Raw genomic sequence first — 21,617 nt, forward strand, 5'->3', positions numbered from 1 at the left:
CCTGTAAATACTTTTGTAGGGTACCAAACTCACTGAGGTAATTTCCAGCTCTCTTAATGAGGACAAATATTCCTAATTATGGATAAATGTACACTAAATATTTTGATGTTGATAGTCTGTACTTTTGCAATATTTTCTGTCTGCAAATATCCTGTCTGCAAATCTCCTTTGTGCCTTACTATAAAGCCATTATACCTGTTTAAACTGCTGCTGTGTCCAGCATTTCTCTACTTGAAAAAAAAAAATTCATTATGGTAGGGAAATGCTCATGATCAAATGAACCTTTTCATAATTACCACATAGCTGTTTAATGACGACTGGCTCAGTGAGCCCTGAAATTCTGCATAAAGAGAAGGCATCCCCATTGCCAAAATGAACTGAAATCTATTTCTGAGCCCTATAGGATAATTGTATAAACATTTACTTTTGCAAAAAATTTGAAGACATCATGCCAGGCATATAGTAGATATTAATGAAGTTTACTGAATTGAATTATTGATCTGGTCATTACTTGATGTCAGTGGGGTTGCAGACAACTCCCTAGACCAAGTGTCCAGGTCTGTTTCGTGTTGCTATAACAGAATACTTGAGACAGTGATCGGGTTTATTTAGCTCACAGTTCCACAGACTGCGAAATTCAAGGGCATGGCCCTGCCTTCCACTGAGGGCTTTTATGCTGCATCACAAGATGGCAAAGAAGGTCAAAGGGGAAGTGGACACATGCAAAGAGACAAGGCCCGAGAAGCATCCTGGTTTTGTAAGAATCTCCCCTCTAGGGAACTTGTTTTTCCCATGAGAACTTTTCCAATCTCCTCCGAGTGAGAACTGACTCACTACCTGGAGAACTGCACCAAGGCATTCAAGAGGGATCCACCCTCATGACCCAAACACCTCCAGCTAGGCCCCACCTTCCAGCACCACCAAGTTGGGGATCAAATTTCAATATGAGTTTTGGAGCGGACAAACTCAAACCATACCACCAAGATATACACAGGGACTGCAAGTGGTCAGACTCCACAAGGTGACTTTCATTAAAGTCCCAGCTACTCAACAACAAGCTGTGGTTGTTTCCACCCATCTACTCAACTCTCAGACGGTAGGCAACATTTTCAGTCCTAGAATACTATTATTACAGATTCTGGCTCATGCATAAGGGATTACACAAAAAACTGCAACCGTGAAAGAAAGTCACCAAGGGGTTACATTTGGCTTAAGCAATTAAATGAATGGCAGAATAGCCAAATTGTCATACAAAAATTGCCCAGTCATTATAAGAATTTATGGAAGTAAGGGTCCATTTTTTATTGAGCATGCTTGTTTTAAAAGTGGGTTGTGGGAGACTTACCCTGGCATCTAGTTTAAATGAACACCCCTGCATGGAGCAATGTGTGATGAGCTAGGCAGAGGAAACATCATGGCACCATCTGGGATGGGTTGGGCAGAGGAAACAATGGGGTCTATCTGTTCACTTCTGAAAAGCAATAGATCCTCAAAGGCAGCAATTAGGATCCAAGAAGAAGCATCAGCAAAAAACAAAGAACACTTTTTCTAAGTTTATTTATTCAACCTGGCCTTCATTCGCTATTTACTGAGTATATACTATGTGTCAAATCTTGTTCTGGGCACTAAAGATAAAACACTGAAAAGTGAAAGCAAAGCTCTTGAGATCCTTTATTTTAGCAGGGGCTGAGGAGAATGAATAAGCAAACAAATGAATCCAAGCTGATTCAGTTAGTGAAGTGTTTTAAAGACAATGAAATAAGGGGATCCAACAGAAAAGAACTCACTGGGGCAGATTAGATTGGGTGGTCAGATGAAGCCTTCTGAAAAATGTTATTTCCGCAGACACCTATGTGATATTAAGGAGTCTGCTATGCAAAGATCTGGTGCAGAGGATTCCCAGCAGAAAGAACAGCAAATACTACAAGTTAGATTTCTTCAAGAAACCTAAATAAGCAGGTCTACATTGTTAAAACACAGTAGCTATGATCTATAGAAGCATGGTATAAGATAACTAGTTAGGGACAATAGTATATAGAACCTTCTAGGCTGTGGTAAGAATTATAAATTGTATTTGAAGTGCAATGGAAAAAAAAAACTCATTTGAGCATGTTAAGAAAGGGCATGACACAACCTGATTGTTTTTAAAAGATCGTTCAGCTCTTAGGAGGGTGTTGTTTGGGGTTGTGGAGGATAGAAATGAGCAGACAGAATGGGAGACTTTTGTGGTTGCCCAGGTGCGAGATGACAATAGCTTGGACTAAGGTTGTGGCAATAGAGGGGGAGCAAAGTTGATGACTTGGAGATATATTTTGGAAGTGAAGAAAACATGACTAATTAATTGAGTGTGGGGATGAATGAAAGCAACAAAACAAGGATGACTTCTAAATTTTTGGAATGAACAACGGAGTAGAACAATTTGAGGAGGAACAGGTTTGGAGGGGGTGGATATCTGGAGTTCTGCTTCTGAGATGCCTGTTAACCATGATAATAATAGTATCTACCTTGTAGGGTTGTTGTGAACAACGAATATGAAATATGAGAATTTAGATCTGTACCTGACATATAGTGATTCTTCAATAAATACCAGCTATGACAATTATTCCTCAAGTGGAGATGTAAAGGTAGTGGAGGACATAAAAGAGTTCTGTTGTGAGGCCAGGACTAAAGATATAAATCTGAAAGTTATATAGGATTCAATGTTGCTCAAACCATTTTTGGTAAAGAACTTTTTTATCTTTATCTACCGCGGATCAATACTGCAGTGGACTAGATGTGTTAGAATCTCCAAACTTCATATGTTCGCATTCTAACCCCCAAGGTGATGATATAAAGAGGTGGAACCTTTGGAAGGTGGTTAGGTCATGAGGGTGGAGCCCTCATGAACAGGACTAGTGTCCTTATAGAAGAGACCCCAGAAAGCTCCCTTGCTCACTTCCACCACGTGAAGACACAGCAAGGAGTCAGCAGTCCATGAGCTCGGAATTGGGCCCTCATCAAATAAGGAATCTGCCTACATCTTGATCTTGGACTTCCCAGTCTCCAGAAGTGTGATAAATCAGTTTCTGTTGCTTATAAGCCATCCAGTCTACGGTATTTTGTAATAGCAGCCTGGAAGACAAAGACAAGCACTTTTGTGAAATCCAACAAAACTGAAGGCACTTTTAAGAGCACTAGTACTCAAAGCCAAGGGAGGCCCTGGAGGAGGCCCTGAGACACATTTAACTCAAGTACCTCTGAGTGTATTAGGGTGGAGGCACAGGAGAGTTCAGTAGGCTGAAATAACACAACCCTTGCTTACATGAACACACGAGCAAGGGGAACTCACGCAGATTTACAAGTAATCTGTTTTAATTAGGTGTAAGGAAAAAAAGCCCATTCACTCCTGCAGGAACTCCCTCCTCTTCGCACAGATGTGGTATCTGAAGAGCAAGACACTGCTTCTCCACTACCTCCGCACAAATACTTCAGTCTAATCATCGGAGGTACAATCTAGCGATCGGACTGCATTAAGTATCTCAAGCTCCTTCCCTACCAAGCTGGGCTTCACTTGGGCACAGAACGATTATCAGACCTGGTAACTAAGGTCTGATATGCTAAGGGCCTAAGGATGCTCTAGGCCCCAAGCATAAGCACCTCCGTTAATAATTTACCACTCTTGCCTTGTCATAGGCTTTTCTCACTCAAAACTCTGCTCCTGCGAGTGTTCCGGGGGCCTGAGGCAGTTGGCATGGGCTAGGCCAGAGAGCACCTGCATTGATTCTTAGGAGAAAAGGTCCTCTTTCTGGGTGAGAAAGTCAGTAAAGTACTGGACGCTTTATAAAGTCCTTCAGGAAGCAAAACTTGCTTAACTTCACTTTCTTGACACCCCACGCAGGCAATACCTCCTCCGGGACCCGCAGCAGGCAGCCTGCTGCGCCTGGCAGGCCAGCTCCTGGGTGCAAGGCTCTCGCGCAGCCCAGGACAGCAGCGCGCGGGCTGCGGGCGAGTGGAGTTGCAGGGACCCGGCGGAGAGCCGCTGTCACTCAGGGAAGCTCTCGGGACTCCAGGGCTCCCGGGAAGCTCCGGACGGGCGTCGCCGAAGCCAAGAGTCCCTGCCGAGCCCCTCAGCACGGTGGGCGCCGCGCCCAGGCGAGCGCGCGAGATCGGGCGGAGCTGGGGGCCGCCCGGGGAGGGGGCGGGGCCGGGACTCGCGGCCGCGCGCCGGGGTTGGGGAGCGGCCCCTCCGGCCGCGGCGGGCGAGGGGCTGCGCCGGCTGCGAGGCGCATGCGCGCTGTCGAGCGGCTCCCGCTCCCTCCCCGCCCACCTCTCCCTCCTCCCCCTCCCCCTCCCCTGCATCCTCGCCGCTCTCCCTCTCTCCTCGCCCGCTGGGTGCTGAAGTTGGGCGGATGGCAGCAAACCGGCTCTGCTAGAGGACCGAGCCACCCAGCCCCGCTCCCCTGGACCCATCGGCGCGCTGCCCACATCTCCAGGCGACCGGGTAAGACGCTGCCTCCAAACCGAGCGGTGCTAAGTAAATGACATCAAAATGTCTGCTTTGCACCAATGGATGGATTTTTTTCAAGGTAGGGGGGAGGTGAAGGAAGGAGGGGGCGGAGAGTGCGACCGCCCGTGCCCAGGCGGGGGCGGTTGCGCGGCGCTGGGGTCTAGCTGTGGCCGCTGCGCCCTGGGCGGGAGCGGGGGCTGCGCCGCGGGTCCGGGAAGTTGAATCCCGCGTTGCTGCCTAGACGCGGTCCGCTCGCTGCCCTCAGCTGCTGCGAGGAACCGAGCGAGTGTCCTGCCCGCCGGGAAACGCTCGGCCAGGTCCCAGAGTTCCCGCGGAGAGCCGGGCGCCTGCTGGGGGCGGCCAGGAGGGCCGGGCCGGGGGCTCGAGGTGCTGCGGGTTTTGTGCGGTTGGCTGGGAGCGAGGAGAGTGTGCAATCAACAGTGTCCAATCGACCGATCACCTCTCGGGTGCTGTGTTTCCTCCTTTATGTCTCTTTACCTTTGGGAATATGCACTGCTCAGGTGGGGAAGGTGTTCGCAGAAGAGGTTGCGAAAATGAATCCTTTGAGCAGCAGTAAAATACCGGAGGGGTGTGTGTGTGTGTGTGTGTGTGTGTGTGTGTGTGTGTAGGGGGTGGGGGGTCTCTTTTGTTCCTTCCCCTCCCCTTAGTCAAAGGAAAGGGAGTCCTGGCGTGTGCAGCGCGGGGTGGATTCCACAGCTACCGAGGGGGCGAGGACGAGGAACGCCCACCCACCAACCGCGAGCCGCTGCCTGGATGGGCGCGTCGGAGCCTCCTTTGCTGTAGGTGATGATGGTCTTTCCGCGATCGATGGAATCAGTTTAATCTCTGCCTCCCCGCCGGCCTCCCTGCTGTCCCTCTTCGAGTGCTGCGGCAGAGGCTGGGTGCAGACACGGCCGCTTTCTCCTCTTCTCCCTGCCTCTCTGTTTCCCTGAAAAATGCCGGAGGACTAGAGGATGGCGGAGGGACAGAGCTGGCCTCGGAAGCTGCGGGTGGGAGCTGCTCCTTGCGAGCCGGAGGCTGCTGGCACCGCGTCCCCGGCAGCCCGCGCCAGCCTCGGTAGTCCCTGGGCTCCGGGAGAGCGAGCCGGGGTCGCCTGGCCACAAAGATGCCCGCGCGCCCGCCCGGCGTACGGGACCCGCCCTGCGCCCTGAGCCCTGCGCCTCGCGCGGAGCCCGGGACGCCGGCTTACCTGGGAGAACCCCTGTCACCCGGGGACGATTGACCCTGGCTCCTGGCATAACTCTCCTGACCTCCCCTGACCTTTCCATAAATGCTTCTTTCCTTAAAAGAGTCACTGTTAAGATTTGTCTGGAGAACTTCACACACTTTAGAGTTCTTTCTTTTCTTAAATTGTTTTACGGCGAGATTCTCTCCAGCGTGGGATCGCTTTCACAAATAATAAAGAGAAATCTTAGTTTGGTTCCCATCTAGAATAAGCAGTTCTGAGGCTGGGTGCCATCTGCATTTCCGGCGTTCATACATACTGGTTTTCCGGGTGATGAACCCTTCAGAAAATCATTTAATTGAAGACGTGAGAATTGATTTTTATTCGTGTAGTGGAAAATAATGCTTTCCTCCTCAATTCATAGCTGCTAGACGCTGCGTGTACGAAATAACTTGCAAACCGTGAAACATTTAAAGTACATTGTACTTGTTTCCAAAGTCTTTTGTAGTGAGAGTATTATCCAAGAAATATACATTATAGCACTCCTATCTAATGAAAGGGTGGTTTAATACAAATGAATGAGAAGTTTGACCCCCTCCAGTTGTTACTATTGTTAAGCCATTTCTTCTGTTAACATGAGCTAAAACAGTAATTAGCATACTCATGGGAGACTGGATTTATTCACTAGCTTTTATAATCTTTTGAAACCTACACTTAGAGCGACTATAGGAGAGTAGTTTATTTAGTTTTAGGCAACGAGAAAATAAGTGTTTGTTATTATAAAAAGATGGGTGGTATTATTTATTAAATAAGATAAATCTCCATGGCAGTGACACCTGATCTCACAGCCACGGGCACTCATCCTTCCTCCTGAAACTAGTCTGAAAGATTAAGAAAACCGTCTAATTTACAGAACAAACAACATAAGGTGTCTGTTATGCTGATTGATTTTGACCCTTTTTGCTATAGTTCCTCAACTACTCCTTGGCGTTTAGTCCCCATGGAAGGGAATTAACAAGGAGAGTTAATTTACTATCCTGTTCATTCTAAGGCAAACAGCATTTCCTTCTCAAATAGGTATCTCGTTGGTTGTAGGGCTCTTCCTCTGAGGTACTCATTTATTTGAATTCATCATGTTTAAGGTTTAAGTTCATTATCATTCCTATAAATATTTTATACTTTTGCATAATAAGAATTAATAATAAAAATAATAAACCTTCCTTAACATTTTCTACCACGAGGGCCATGGTCTTTGAAGAAAAGGAGAAATATATATTCTTACCCATTTGTTCTTCTTGTTACAGCCAAGTAAAAGTGAAAATTTTGAATCTGAATTGATCAAAATTCTGGTTGACTTACAGAGTAAAAAGTCTAAGAAAGAATTTACCTGTTAAACTAAAGCTGTAGAGATAATGGCCTTTGTGTCAGAAGTCCATTTGCTAAAATACGTGGGCTTTCCTGGAAAAGGAAGGTAGGCATGGATGATGATGTACGACGCTAAGAGGACTGGGAGTCCATTCAACCACATTTCTGCTGAGAATCCTGTTTCTGATACTCTCCAACTCTGCTTACTTAACACTGAAAATACTGCACTACCAAGGAGGGCAAATTGAAGGACCACTATATTTCCAGAGGGTGAGAATAACGCTATGTGATGTTAAAAGCATTTTATTTCACCTGATTGCTATAGTTAGAGTATAAATGTGAATGCATTGGGGAGGCTTAAAATTATATGACATTTCCAAGGGAGTGTCATGGGTCCTCAGACAAATATATTTTTATGGAAAACCTTAAAATAATCATTTGCCATAGGTAGCCAATAGGTAGCCAAGACTTTCAATGTGAGATTGATGGACACTCCCACCTTCCTTCTCTCCCTACCCACAGTTATCTTTGAAAAAAAGACACTTTCCTAACTTCCAAAGAAATTCATTTAGACTATTATTTCTGCTATTGTGCCAGCACCTGGCACGGTATCTGGCAAAAGCAGGTGTAAAATAATTTTTCCTAAATTAATACATTTTGCAGGGTCGACATGGCTCACAAAAGTCTTCCAAGATAAGAATTGCATTTTTAAAATCAGCACTTAACACTGTTTACCAAGTACACTAGTTGGGCTCCTAAAACTCATGTTTATGGTCCTACATCTTTGGAGGAAGCAATTTTCAGAATTGTCATTTTGAGAATATATGTGTGTTTAATACAACGTTTATGTTACTGATTTATTTCCCAATGATGAAAGCAATATTTGCTTATTTTAGATCCCCTACAATACAAAATTACCTATTGGCAGATATGGATGTGAAGAGCACAAATTTTGGGTCAAGCTGGCCTTAGCTTGTATTGTGGCTCCTCCCTTTAAAAACTTTATTGCTATAGGCAAGTTACTAATCTGTCCTGAGCCTCAGTTTCCTCAGACATACAAGAGGGACGAAGGCAGGATGCAAGCATAAATACAATGCAGTGTATATAAAGTACTGAACATAGTGCTTGGCATGTACTGAATGCTTATAATTATCTCAATATCTAAAGAACTGCTATTGAAAACACAGCATAGTTTACCACAAGTTTATTTCCTTTATATAAATGTACCATTGTTTTAAGAATTTGAATCATGTTGTAGAACAGGGGTCCCCAACCCCTGGGCTGTGGATGGGTACCAGCCCATGACCTGTTAGGAACCCAGCAGCACAGCAGGAGGTGAGTGGCTAGTGAGCATTATCTCCTGAGCTCCTCTTCGTGTTTGATCAGCAGCTGGCATTAGATTCTCATAGGAGCGTGACCCCTATTGTGAACTGCGCATGCAAGGAATTGAGGTTGTGCACTCCTTATGAGAATCTAATGCCTGATGAGCTGATGTGGAACAGTTTCCTTCCAAAACTATTCCCCTACCCCCACTGCCATCCGTGGAAAAATTGTCTTCCACGAAACCGGGCCCTGGTGTCAAAAAGGTTGGGATGGCTGTTTTAGAACTTCATACTTCCAAAAAAAAATTAACATTCCTTTGTTGCTGTTTCTCAAGAAATTAAAATTGATATTTTTAATGCGATTTAGTGACTGCAAAATAGTTCACCTTATGGATGTCTTTATTTAGCCATTCTTTTATCTTCGAGTTTTGATCCTCATGCCTAAATTTTGTATGCATATCTCTATTGCACTTTCTCCTTTGGGCACGATGCTTAGAACAGCTAGTTCTTGCCAACATAATGCCATTCTTTAAAAAATCTTTTCTAACTTGATAGGTGAAAATAATATTTTTCAAACTTTTATTTCTTTGGCTACCAATAAGACTGATTACTTTTTGACATACTGATAAGCAGTTTTCATCTTTGAGGATGGCTCGTTCAAGTCTTTAGCCTGTGTTTCCACTGCTAGTCTGGTACATTTTTCTTGTTTGTTTGAGTGCTAATATTAATTTTTTAAAAGGCAACAGCAAACAAGGAAAGGAAATGCTCAGTGACAAAGGCTCCATGTGGTAAAGACACAAAGATTACTGTGGCTAAACCAGAAAGGCTGGATCAGCCAGGGTATCGGGGTTCATCACATACTGCTATACCCCCGAGTTTTCCAGACTTTACAGTTGTTTTTAGAAGTGCAGAACCAGTAAACAATTTGCTCACAAACACCTTACTATGAGAAGCTTGTGTCTGAAGAGTTCCCAGATAGTCATGGATTGTTTCTGCCAGTTGCCAATGTTATGGAAGAACTTCCGAGTTTTTCTGAGATAAAGGGGTTGAAAGGAAAGATGGGAGTACATGGAGAGCCTAGGGACGTTCATTGTGATTTCTCATCAGAATGACTCAATTAAGCTTAATTATAAAACCATGTCAGGTTAGAATCATATCTTACCTCAACTTGTAAGCTCTAGGTGAAATTTAAACATGTTAAAAGTAAGAATTTAATGTGTTACCTTAATGAGCTCTGTATCTGCGATGTTGCACATGATTCAGTGGTCTTGTAAGCTCCTGTTTTTGACTTTTAAAGTTCTGTAACTTTTGCTAAATTTGGTTTCAAAAGTTTAATTATCTAGCTTGGAAAATCTACAAAGTCCTTAGGTATTAAACTATCTAGAAAGTATAAATGTTTTTGTTTTGTTTTTTTGAGACAGCGTCTCACTCTGTCACCCAGGCTGGAGTGCAGTGACTCAATCATGGCTCACTGTAGCCTCAACCTCCCTGGGCTCAGGTCATCTTCCCATTGCAGGAGCTGGGACTACAGGTGTGTACCACAACGCCTGGCTAATTTTTGTATTATTTGTAGAGTTGGGGTTTCGCTGGTCTTGAACTCCTGGGCTCAAGCAATCAATCCACCCACCTCAGCCTCCCAAAGTGCTAGGATTAGAGGTGTGAGCCACTGTGCCCAGCTGAAAGTGTAAAATTTTATAATCATCAGTGGTACCAGTTTATCAAATACAGTAAAACCTGAGTAATTCAGAATTTATAATGATGAGAGTTCCCTTTAGGAGAAGCAGTGACCTATGGTGGAAAATAATGTCTATTTCAAATAGAAATGGATTTGAATTTTTACTCTACTATTTATTAGATGTGCAGGGTTTTTCATGAAATTATAGAAGTACTTTATACTTTGTATTCTAGCATGAGTAATAAATATCTAAAATCGCTGAATTTCTTAAGCTTTGTATATGAGACTTTTTTAAATCCCTGTGTCAGTAAATATAAGTCTATTGTAGTCAATGATTGTGGTTCACAAAGCAAATATTTACTGCCTTATGTCGGGTCACAGGCTTTTCACAGTACAGTACTGCTGATTGGCTGTTGAAATACACAGGTTATAATTCAAGAGCCATCGCATTACAGTAAAACAGACACAACCTGGGGGAAATTATGACATAAATGGAATGAGCATGTGAGTGTTTATTTCATTTTAAAAATTATCTTGACTCTTCCCAATAGTATAGTGAGTTAAATCCAGTGAAAACTCTTGTGAAAGTTGTTTCTCTATTTTCCAGTCTCTATGAAAGGTAGGAGCCTGTTTTTTTGGTGTATTTATGATAAGTCTTGTAATCTACAGATTTTATGAGTTAATTTTGGCTCTTGATAGACGACCCCATGTCCACGTCCTGTTACCCTAAACTCTCCTATTTTTTCAGGATTTATTTAATCAAACTCAACAATATTTGAACGTTTACTATTTGAAACACAGCAATCCATATGATTGAATTCATATGAGGCAAAAAAGCTTATGGAAAATTGCTCTTAAAAGAAGGAGACTTTAAAAGCAGAGAATGTAATTTGGTGGAAAGAGCCCAGGTTTTAGATTCAAATAACCAGGGATTTAGGCTTCACTTCTTTGAGCCTTAGTATCATTATCTGTAAAACTGAAGACAATTTAAAAATGTTAAAGGATTAAAATAAATTATGTCTATAAAATCCTTCATATATTGGTACTCAATATGAAAATATCAGGTATTTTACTAGAGGTAATAAATCAAAATAGATACAAGAAACATCGTGTAAACAATAAGTGCTTGAAGGGGTTTTAATTTTGTGCCAGTATTTGTCTTGACTAATTGGTCCTTATTAATGTTTAGGTTGTTCTCCATGTATTTCCTGTGTTATCCTTTCCTGACTAGTTTGTTTCACCAACCTACTTATAAACATATTTGAGCACCTACTGTGTGCTAGTCTCTGTGATGTTTTTAGATAAAAAGATTAATTAAACATGGCCCCTTTCCACAAGGAATTCATGTATAAGCTTCTTCAACTTCTTTTTCTTTTGTCTGGTGAGTACTGGTCATTCTAAGCTGTGAAGTCATAGCTAAATACAACATGGGAGTAACAGGCAAAGATTTCCTTAGGGTTTAGCAATAGACTAATTGATCTCAAAATTTAGGAGCCTCTACCACTAATATTCAAGTGAGCTGCTAAGCAGAGACTCAGAGATAAGAAGAAGAAAAGCAGGAAGTGGCTGTTTGTGGATAATTTAACAACCTCGACCATAATATCAAAACAACAGACTGGAGGCTTAACCCTCTTTGTGAACCTACCTCAACACCCAATTCCTTCTCATTGAAATAAAGAAAATGTGTACATACATCTGTACTATGCCTTTTCCTCCCTCACTTACAGGCTACGCTGTGTAATCATTGTAATGTAAGTTACTCTAAAACACTGGTGTAGGGGATGAACAAAGGGGGAAGGAGAGTGAGATCCCTGCCCTTCTTCAGGGTTCACATTTCCCATGCACTAGCAATATTTTAGAATTTTTTCCTGATACTGTTGCAGTTCCATCTTTGATTACAATCTCTTTATAATATAGTACCTTGACCAAAACCCAGAGTCCTCGGTTTGGATGAAAAAAAATACATTTAATTTTGAGAAAGAAAACCATTTTCAATACCAACTTGTTAAAATCACTAGGGCAATTTCTAAATCTAGCAGTTAGATTTGCCTTGATCTAGGTAGATTTTATATGATTTATAAGATCAGAGTGAAGACTTCAAACCCTTTCTAGAAATATGTCATGAATATATAGTTAATATGTCTAACTATGGAAATGAAAGACATTGATATTGTGAATCAATTAACTTGAAGGTGAGCTCTGCACTCCTGTCAGCCACTACATTTAACATGCTTGTCATTAAATCTTTGACCGAGCTGTTAATAAGTAAAAATGTATGCTAGTGTAAGATTTGAACCTATTTCTTTCTCAATTTATTTATACTCAGCACTACCATACAGTATTTTACCTGTGACCTGTGAGTTTAGTATGATCAAAATTCACTAGATAAAAGCAGAGGAAAACTAGTATCTTTTATTGGAGCACTAAGGCATAGACATGCTATAAAGCAATACAATGACCTATATAATTTACAAACTATTATGATTAACTGATGCCGTATTGTGAATTGGAGTATTAAATACTCCAATGTAAATTGAGGTAAAATGCTTCATTGTGAATTGGAGTACTAACATTTTCCCTACATACTGTTTGGGTGAGGCTTGACATTTGATTTTCCCTACTCTTTCTTCTTCTTCTTATTGTTATTAGTATTTCTAAATAGATAAATTGAGGAGAAAGGAGTATCTTTGCTTTTTGTACACCTAATAGTTCATAGAGAAATAGGTGTTTACTCTTATTTTATGTAATTTTAGGATGTTTACATAATTTTGTTGCCTGAAATTTAAAACGTATCAAGAGCTCAAACGTTCTATCTGCCAGTAAACAAACAAACAAACAAACAAACAAAACCCTACTGTCTTATTTTCTTCTGGTAGTCAGGAGTAAACTGCCCTGATTGTGATTTCTGTGCTAGTTTATGAGAAAATAATATTGGCAAATTTGACTCAAGCTATTGGAGTCCATGTTTTCTTCATCTACTCAAGTCCAGTAACTTCAGTTTTCACTGATGAAGAATTATTTTAGACTAAGTTACTTTTAGTAACTTCAATGTCTAATGACCACCTATGTTTATATAAATGATGGATTTAGTTGAAAGTTGCATTTATTTATCATTTTAAATACTCAAAACCAAGCAATAGAGAAGTCCTTCCAACACTGGCATTGTCTCCAAACTGTAATATCTTGAAAAGATGATTTTGTGTGTCAGTATATGCATATATGTGTGTTTCCCCTTTTATTTATGAGAAACAACTTACATGATGCCTGCATAATCATAACCAAATATTCAGGAAGAAAGGATACATACTTGAGAATAGAGAGGGAGGCACCAGTGAGATGAGAAGGAGAGTCAAGTAAAAAGCAGGAAGGCTGGGCTCAGAAAACAAGACTATTAGTTAAAAACTCATTATATCTCAAAGTATAATATCATTCAATACGTGATTATGTAACTCTGCTATATTATGTAACCACTTCCAGTTTCATGAATTCATGTGACCTAATCTTAAGAAGGTAATTTTTCCCATTAATTCAGTAATTTCATTGACTGAACATCTGAGTAATGCAAGTGGGGTTTCATAAGGTAGAATTCCATTAAATAAATGTTAATTCCAGGAAGGAAAAAATGTGAAGCACTTTTCTTGACCTAACATAGATTATGTTAAATAGTTTAAAATTCTCGTAGGTGATACTGAAATTCAATCATATTGATAATCTATCCCCAAGTTTTCTTTCTAAATGCAACTATTTAAGTACATCTTATATAAAATCAATTTTATCTTTGTGGTGCAAAGAACTTTATGTCTTGTTTCAAAATACCAGCAATGAATAAATATGTATGATAAAGTTTTTCTTTTTTTTTTTATTGAGCAACAGGGCATTGCAATGGCTTAATATCTAAAATATTTATTAAGACTTAGGGGGAGTGACAAGTGAGCTTGGAAAAGCTTGTCTGCTCATTGCCACTGAGATTGTTTTTAAGAGGATGGAGATTTATGACTTAGTAGGATCACTGAATGTGGTTACTCAGTGAGGTGGCTGATTGCAACCAAAATCAACTTTGGCATTTGGTGTGCTGGCCTCTGACTATTAGCCCCAAGAGAGTTCTAGTCTGGTTAGATTTTAGGGAAAAAGAAAGAGGTTATGTGCCTGAAAGTAGAGATCAGAGGATACAGTCTAAAAAGTTATATTAGAGAGAGGTAGCAACAAAGGAAAGAGAGAAAAGTCTTTCGGTGTGTTGGTAAATACAGCCTGTGTGGGTCTGAATTTCCAAGTGTTTGCATTAGATTTGCAAGTTTTCTTCAGTTTCTGCTACTCATCAGTTTTACCTCTTCTGTTTCCTGTCTCCTTTTTCTTAATGTGCTGTGTAATTCAATCCTTACTCTGTACCAAAGAATAGCAAAATTAAAAAAAAAAAATGGCCAAGTCTGAGGGATCCTAAAGAATAAAGAGATAAGACCTATATGTAAATTTCTGTTGTTATTATATTCTAGGAAAGAACTAAAATGCTGTGAGAAGTCAGCAGCATGAGATTAATTTTAAATGGCTAGACCACGATCTGCAAAAGTGTCACAGAGGTTGTGACATTTTCTCAGATTATTGAAAGATAGAATTTTGACAGACAAAGAAAGGTTTCCAGGCTCAAAGACAATGTAAATAAAGATAGATGCAGAATCAGGAAAATTAAAACAATTTTGTGCACAGTATTTCAAAAGCATACAGCACTCGCAGGAAATCACTAGATGATAAGGCTAAAAAATAAGATATATACTGGCAGCTGTTAATGTCAGAGTAAAAAGGTGGAATTTTCCTTGCTAGGCAGAGTGCTGCTGAAGCTGTCTGAGCAGAGGATTACCAGGTAGGAGCTGTGCTATGGAACAGGCACTTCATCAGTCCATGCAGTGGGGTGGTCAAAGGAAATAGGAACACCACAATTTCAGCTGTCCAGGTGAGAGAAGAAGAGGCCTAAACTGAGAAACAGCAAAGGGCAGGGTCCATGGGAAGATGATGATGTAAGAAAATGTTTGAGTCAGAGCCTTCAAGACTTGGTGAACAAAAAGATACAGAAGATGTAAGAAGAGCTATAAAGCTGTCAGGGAGCATTTTAGTCTATGAGTCTGGGAAATAAAGATGTTATAAGACATGGAAAAGTCAAACTGATGAAGAGGTTAGTGAGGAAATAAATTGAGTTCGGTCTGGGAAATAGTTTGACATAGCCATCAGAGTTCTCACAGATGTTTAGTACGCCATTGATTAAAAAACCTCAGGGATATTGGTTGATTAAGTAGGAAGCAACAAGTATGATCTTAGGCTATGTCAGTAGAGCCATATAGCATCTAGAATGAAGTTGGCAATTGTTATGTTCTATTCTGCATATCCAAGTCACAATTGCAATGTTATTTTGAATTTATTTTTGATACCATCGTTAGAAGTAAAGAATATAGGTGGTGAAATTAACTTACAAGACAAAATAATTTGTGTGAGACATGGTTGGAGGAATTTGTATTTTCTTAACCTGGAAGACAATGGTTTCCCTGGAAGATATGTGTGTTTCACCATTTGGGGAAAAGCCGTGGGAAAAGATTATACATTCTAAATTGTCCCAATGATATGATGAAAATAATAAAACCACCTTGCAGAGTTGTAGAGAGATAATGTGTGCAGTGCCCCTAGAACACATTTCGTATTCAATGTGTCTTTGCTCTTATTGTTACCTTAGGAATAGCATTAGAATCAGTGGACACGCATCATAGAGATGTTGCCATCCTATTGGAAATAACTTTTTTTTTTTTTTTTTTTTTTTTGAGATGGAATCTTGCTCTTGTCGCCCAGGCTGGAGTGCAATGGCATGATCTTGGCTCACTGCAACCTCCAACTCCCAGGTTCAAGCAATTCTTCTGCCCCAGCCTCCAAAGTAACTGGCATTACATGTGCCCACCATCACACCTGGCCAATTTTTTTTTTTTTTCATTTTTAGTAGAGACAGGGTTCCACCATGTTGATCAGGCTGGTCTCAAACTCCTGACCTCAGGCGATCCACGGGTCTAAGCCTCCCAAAGTGCTGGGATTACAGGCATGAGCCACCGCGCCTGGCCGGAAATAACTCTTAAAAGGCATAGCCAGCTGGTTAGGTAAGCTGCCTTGAAAGGTAGCAAGTTTAATGTCACTGAAAAAATGTAGGGTAGACAAATACTTGACAGAGATGTCATGGAGGAAATTTAATGACTGGGAGGGTGAATGAACTAAAAGGCCTCATTCTAACTCTGAGGTCCAGATGGTACCAGAGAATTTGGACTGCAAACCCAAGAGAATGAATAGAGCTAGAAATAAAACTTGAAAGTCTTTTACGTCCAGGTAACAATAGTAGAAAAGTGCCAAAGGAAAAAGAGAAGAGAGCAGGTGAGCTTAGAATTCTGGAGCATATTTGCATGAATGGACATGTGGAAAAAGAAGGAAACTAAATATACACATATGCATACATACATGTATACATGCTATATTCATGTATATACACATTCATACATAAGATGGTCAGAATAAAAATGTGTTATAAAGAGAATGAAGACACTGTAATATGCCATAAAACCGAGGATGTGGAGATTTTTTAGCCAGTTTTATTCATATGTATATTAATCCTACACCAAAGATTAGAAAAAGTTTAAGAAAGGAGATCAGCTGAGTTATGTCATGTGGAGAAAGGGTGAGTAACATCAAGACCAGGATGACACATCAGATTTTGCAATGAGGAAGTTACTTGTGTTTGTCTAGAAAGTACTTGTGATTAATGATTTATATATCATCTATTTCCAAAAAGTTTGAGGCAGCTTAAATAAAAGCACTTTCACACAAGGCAGTAAAAATAAAACAAAATAAAGATAAGAAACCACCAAGAGAAGTAAATGGGGGAAATAGTGAATGTACCACAAAACCTGGATAAGATCATTATTGTAATAGGAGCACTACCTTTTAGCTATGTGGTTCCTGGCAGCCAAAATAAAAGGGTAACAGGAAATATTATCTATAATTCATTGGTTAAGGAAGGAAAACAGATCTTTAGAACAATTTTTGTTTCCTGGCACTAAATTCCATGAAGAGTATATCCCATGCATTCTTAGATAAGAGGCTGTGACATGTTAGACAATGTGATCAACAGTGGTTCTGCTGAAGATGCAGGTTTGCTTTAAATTGCTCTTTCTTCTTTAAGGCCTTGAAGATCAAGTGTGCAATATTAAGATGAGGCTGGTAAAAGCCAATAAGGCAGTAATATTTCTTGTGGACATAGACCAGGTGGGCATCTGAATACTCCTGGGTGTGAAAAATCAGCATAAGAGAGCATTAGGGAAGAGGACATCTCAGAGAGGAAATGCAAGGATAGTAGCATGAACGTGAGGAGAGAGAGCACCAAGTGTCCTGCAACCTCCTTTCCTTGGCACTTGCCACTCCCTCTGCCTAACAAGCTGTTCCCCAGTCTTTCTCATCATTCAAGTTTTCATTCAAATGTCACTACTTCAAAGAGACTCTAGGAATTGTCTTCTTAATGTGGTCCCTTCTTCATCCCTCCTCATATCTGTCACTCTCTAACAATAATCCATTTTACTTAATAGTATTTACTGCTCTGTTAAATTATTTTATTTGTTATTAGTCTCCCTTATTCCAGAAACTGGAATGTAAGCTAGTACAACAAGCAGTGCCAGTGATTGATATGTTGAAGGAATGAATATTTTATGAATGGGAAAGAACTCAGCTCGGTACTGATGTGATAATAAATAGGATGGTAGTATTGGGCATGGAGTAAATTCTTCCTAAAATGTTAGCTGAGAAGAGGATGATAATTATGATAAGGACATAATTTTGTCCTGGGAATATCAAGAACATTGGGGCTTGGAGGAAGAGCACGTATTCTCTGTATACATTTCTGTCCACTCACAAAGTTCAGGAGTACTAAGGTTAATGGTACTAATATGAATTGATCATGATTATAAGGGGTGGAGCCTAAGTGGGAAGAGTACAAAAAGTCCTATATCATGGCAAACTCCCTTTCCTCTCATATTGGATGAGATTGTTTGATAGTGCCTGATATGGTTAGGCTTTATGTCCCCATCCAAATTTCATCTTGATTTGTAATTCCCATAATCCCCACGTGTCTAGGTAGAGGCCTGGTGGGAAGTGATTGGATCATGGGGGCAGTTTTCCCCATGCTGTTTTCATGATAGTGAATGAGTTCTCATAGATTTAATGGTTTTATAAGAGCCTCTGCCACTTTCGCTCACATTTTTCTGTCTCCTGCCGCCATGTGAGAAAGTCCAAGCTTGCTTCCCCTTCACCTTCCGCCATGATTGTAAGTTTCTTGAGGCCTCCCCAGCCATGCCGAACTGTGAATCAATTACATTTCTTTCCTTTATAAATTACCTAGTCTCGGGTATTTCTTTTTTTTATTCTTTTTTTTTAAATTATTATACTTTAAGTTCTGGGATATATGTGCAGAGCATGCAGGTTTGTTACATAGGTATACACTTGACATGGTGATTTGCTGCACCAATGAACCGGTTATCTACATTAGGTATTTCTCCTAATGCTATCCCTCCCCTAGTCCCCGACCCCCTGACAGGCCTCGGTGTGTGATGTTCCACTTCCTGTGTCCATGTATTCTCATTGTTCAACTCCCACATGTGAATGAGAACATGCAGTGTTTGGTTTTCTGTTCCTGTGTTAGTTTGCTGAGAATGATGGTTTCCAGCTTCATCCATGTCCCTGCAAAGGACATGAACTCATCCTTTTTTATGGCTGCTTCGTATTCCTTGGTGTATATGTGCCACATTTACTTTATCCAGTCTGTCATTCATGGGCATTTGGGTTGGTTCCAAGTCTTTGCTATTGTGAACAGTGCTGCAATAAACATACATGTGCATGTGTCTTTATAGTAGAATGATTTATAATCCTTTCGGTATATACCCAGTAATGGAACTGCTGGGTCAAATGGTATTTCTGGTTCTAGTTCCTTGAGGAATCACCACACTGTCTTCCACAATTGTTGAACTAATTTACACTCCCACCAACAGTGTAAAAGCGTTCCTATTTCTCCACATCCTCTCCAGCATCTGTTGTTTCCTGACTTTTTAATGATTGCCATTCTAAATGGCATGAGATGGTATCTCATTGTGGTTCTGATTTGGATTTCTCTAATGACCAGTGATGATGAGCTTTTTTTTCATATGTTTATTGGCTGCATAAATGTCTTCTTTTGAGAAGTGTCTGTTCATATCCTTCACCACTTTTTGACGGGATTTCTTTTTCTTGTAAATTTGTTTAAGTTCCTTGTAGATTCTGGATATTAGCCCTTTGTCAGATAGATAGATTATAAAAATTTTCCCCGTTTCTGTAGGTTGCTTGTTTACTCTGATGATAGTTTCTTTTGCTGTGCAGAAGCTCTTTAGTTTAATTTGATCCCATTTGTCAATTTTGGCTTTTGTTGCCATTGCTTTTGATGTTTTACTCCTGAAGTTTTTGCCCATGCCTGTATCCTGAATGGTATTGCCTAGGTTTTCTTCTAGGGTTTTTATGGATTTAGCTTTTATGTTTAAGTCTTTCATCCATCTTTAGTTAATTTTTGTAAAAGGTGTAAGGAAGGGATCCAGTTTCAGTTTTCTGCATATAGCTAGCCAGTTTTCCCAACACCATTTATTAAACAGGAAATCCTTTCCACATTGTTTGTTTTTCTCAGGTCTGTCAAAGATCAGATGGTTGTAGATGTGGCGTTATTTCTGAGGCCTCTGTTCTGTTCCATTCGTCTGTATATCTGCTTTGGTAGCAGTACAATGCTGTTTTTGTTACAGTAGCCTTGTATAGTTTGAAGTCAGGTAGTGTGATGCCTCCAGCTTTGTTCTTTTTGCTTAGGATTGTCTTGGCTATACGGGCTCTTTTTTGGTTCCATATGAAATTTAAAGTAGTTTTTCTAATTCTGTGAAGAAAGTCAGTGGTAGCTTGATGGGGATAGCATTGCATCTGTAAATTACTTTGGGCAGTATGCCTGTTTTCACGATATTGATTCTTCCTATCAATGAGCATGGAATGTCTTTCCATTTGTTTGTGTCCTCTCTTATTTCCTTGAGCAGTGGTTTGTAGTTCTCCTTGAAAAGGTCCTTCAGATCCCTTGTAAGTTGTATTCCTAGGTATTGTAGCAATTGCAAATGGGAGTACACTCATGATTTGGCTTTCTGTCTGTCTGTATTGGTGTATAGGAATGCTTGTGATTTTTGCACATTGATTTTGTATCCTGAGACTTTGCTGAAGTTGCTTATCAGCTTAAGGGGATATTGGGCTGAGATGATGGGGTTTTCTAAATATACAATCATGTCATCTGCAAACAGAGACCATTTGACTTCCTCTCTTCCTATATGAATACCTTTTTTTTTTTTATCTTGCCTGATTGCCCTGGCCAGGACTTCCAATGCTGTGTTGAATAGGAGTGGTGAGAGAGGGCATCCTTGTCTTGTGTTGGTTTTCTAAGGGAATGCTTCCAGTCTTTACCCATTCAGTATGATATTGGCTGTGGGTTTGTCATAAATAGTTCTTATTATTTTGAGATATGTTCCATCAATACCTAGTTAATTGAGAGTTTTTAGCATGAAGGGTGTTGAATTTTATTAAAGGCCTTTTCTGCATCAATTGAGATAATCATGTGGTTTTTGTCACTGGTTCTATTTATGTGATGGATTATGTTTATTGATTTCCATATGTTGAGCTAGCCTTGCATTTCAGGGATGAAGCTGATTTGATCATGGTGGATAAGCTTTTTGATGGGCTGCTGGATACAGTATTTTATTGAGGATTTTTGCATCGATGTTAGTCAGGGATATTGGCCTGAAATTTTCTTTTTTTTGTTGTGTCTTGGCCAGGTTTTGATATCAGGATGATGCTGATCTCATAGAATGAGTTAGGGAAGATTCCCTCTTTTTCTATGGTTTGGAGTACCAGCTCCTTTTTGTATCTCTGGTAGAATTCAGCTGTGAATCCATCTGGTCCTGGGCTTTTTTTAGTAGGCTATTAATTACTGCCTCAATTTCAGAACTTGTTATTGGTCTATTCTGGGATGCGACTTCTTTCTGGTTTAGACTTGGGAGGGTGTATGTGTCCAGGAATTTATCCATTTCTTCTAGATTTTCTAGTATGTTTGTGTAGAGGTGTTTATAGTGTTCTCTGATGTAGTTTGTATTTCTGTGGGATCAGTGGTGATATCCCCTTAATCATTTTGTATTGTGTCTATTTGATTCTTCTCTCTCTTCTTCTTGATTAGTCTGACTAGCAGTCTATCTATTTTACTAATCTTTTCAAAAAACCAGTTCCCGGATTCATTGATTTTTTTTTGAAGGGGTTTTTGTGTCTCTCCAGTTTTGCTCTGATCTTAGTTCTTTCTTATCTTTTGCTAGCTTTTGAATTTGTTTGCTCTTGCTTCTCTAATTCTTTTAATTATGATGTTAGGATTTTGATTGTAGATCTTTCCTGCTTTCTCCTGTGGGCATTTTAGTGCTATGAATTTCCCACTAACCACTGCTTTAGCTGTGTCCCAGAGATTCTGGTACTTTATGT

At 40.3% G+C, this 21,617-nt stretch overlaps 1 protein-coding gene across 1 annotated transcript in view; it reads left to right on the plus strand.

Moving 5' to 3' along the window:
* The first annotated feature begins 4,338 nt into the window (after positions 1–4,338).
* Positions 4,339–21,617, plus strand: part of RGS17 (regulator of G protein signaling 17) — a 119,727-nt gene continuing 102,448 nt past the window's right edge. Inside the window, exon 1 of the mRNA XM_010358184.2 lies at positions 4,339–4,480. The gene's annotated coding sequence lies outside the window, so the exon portion shown is untranslated. The remainder of the gene's footprint in view (positions 4,481–21,617) is intronic.

Source organism: Rhinopithecus roxellana, chromosome 4, assembly GCF_007565055.1.
Source record: "Rhinopithecus roxellana isolate Shanxi Qingling chromosome 4, ASM756505v1, whole genome shotgun sequence".
NCBI classification, from domain to species: Eukaryota; Metazoa; Chordata; class Mammalia; order Primates; family Cercopithecidae; genus Rhinopithecus; species Rhinopithecus roxellana.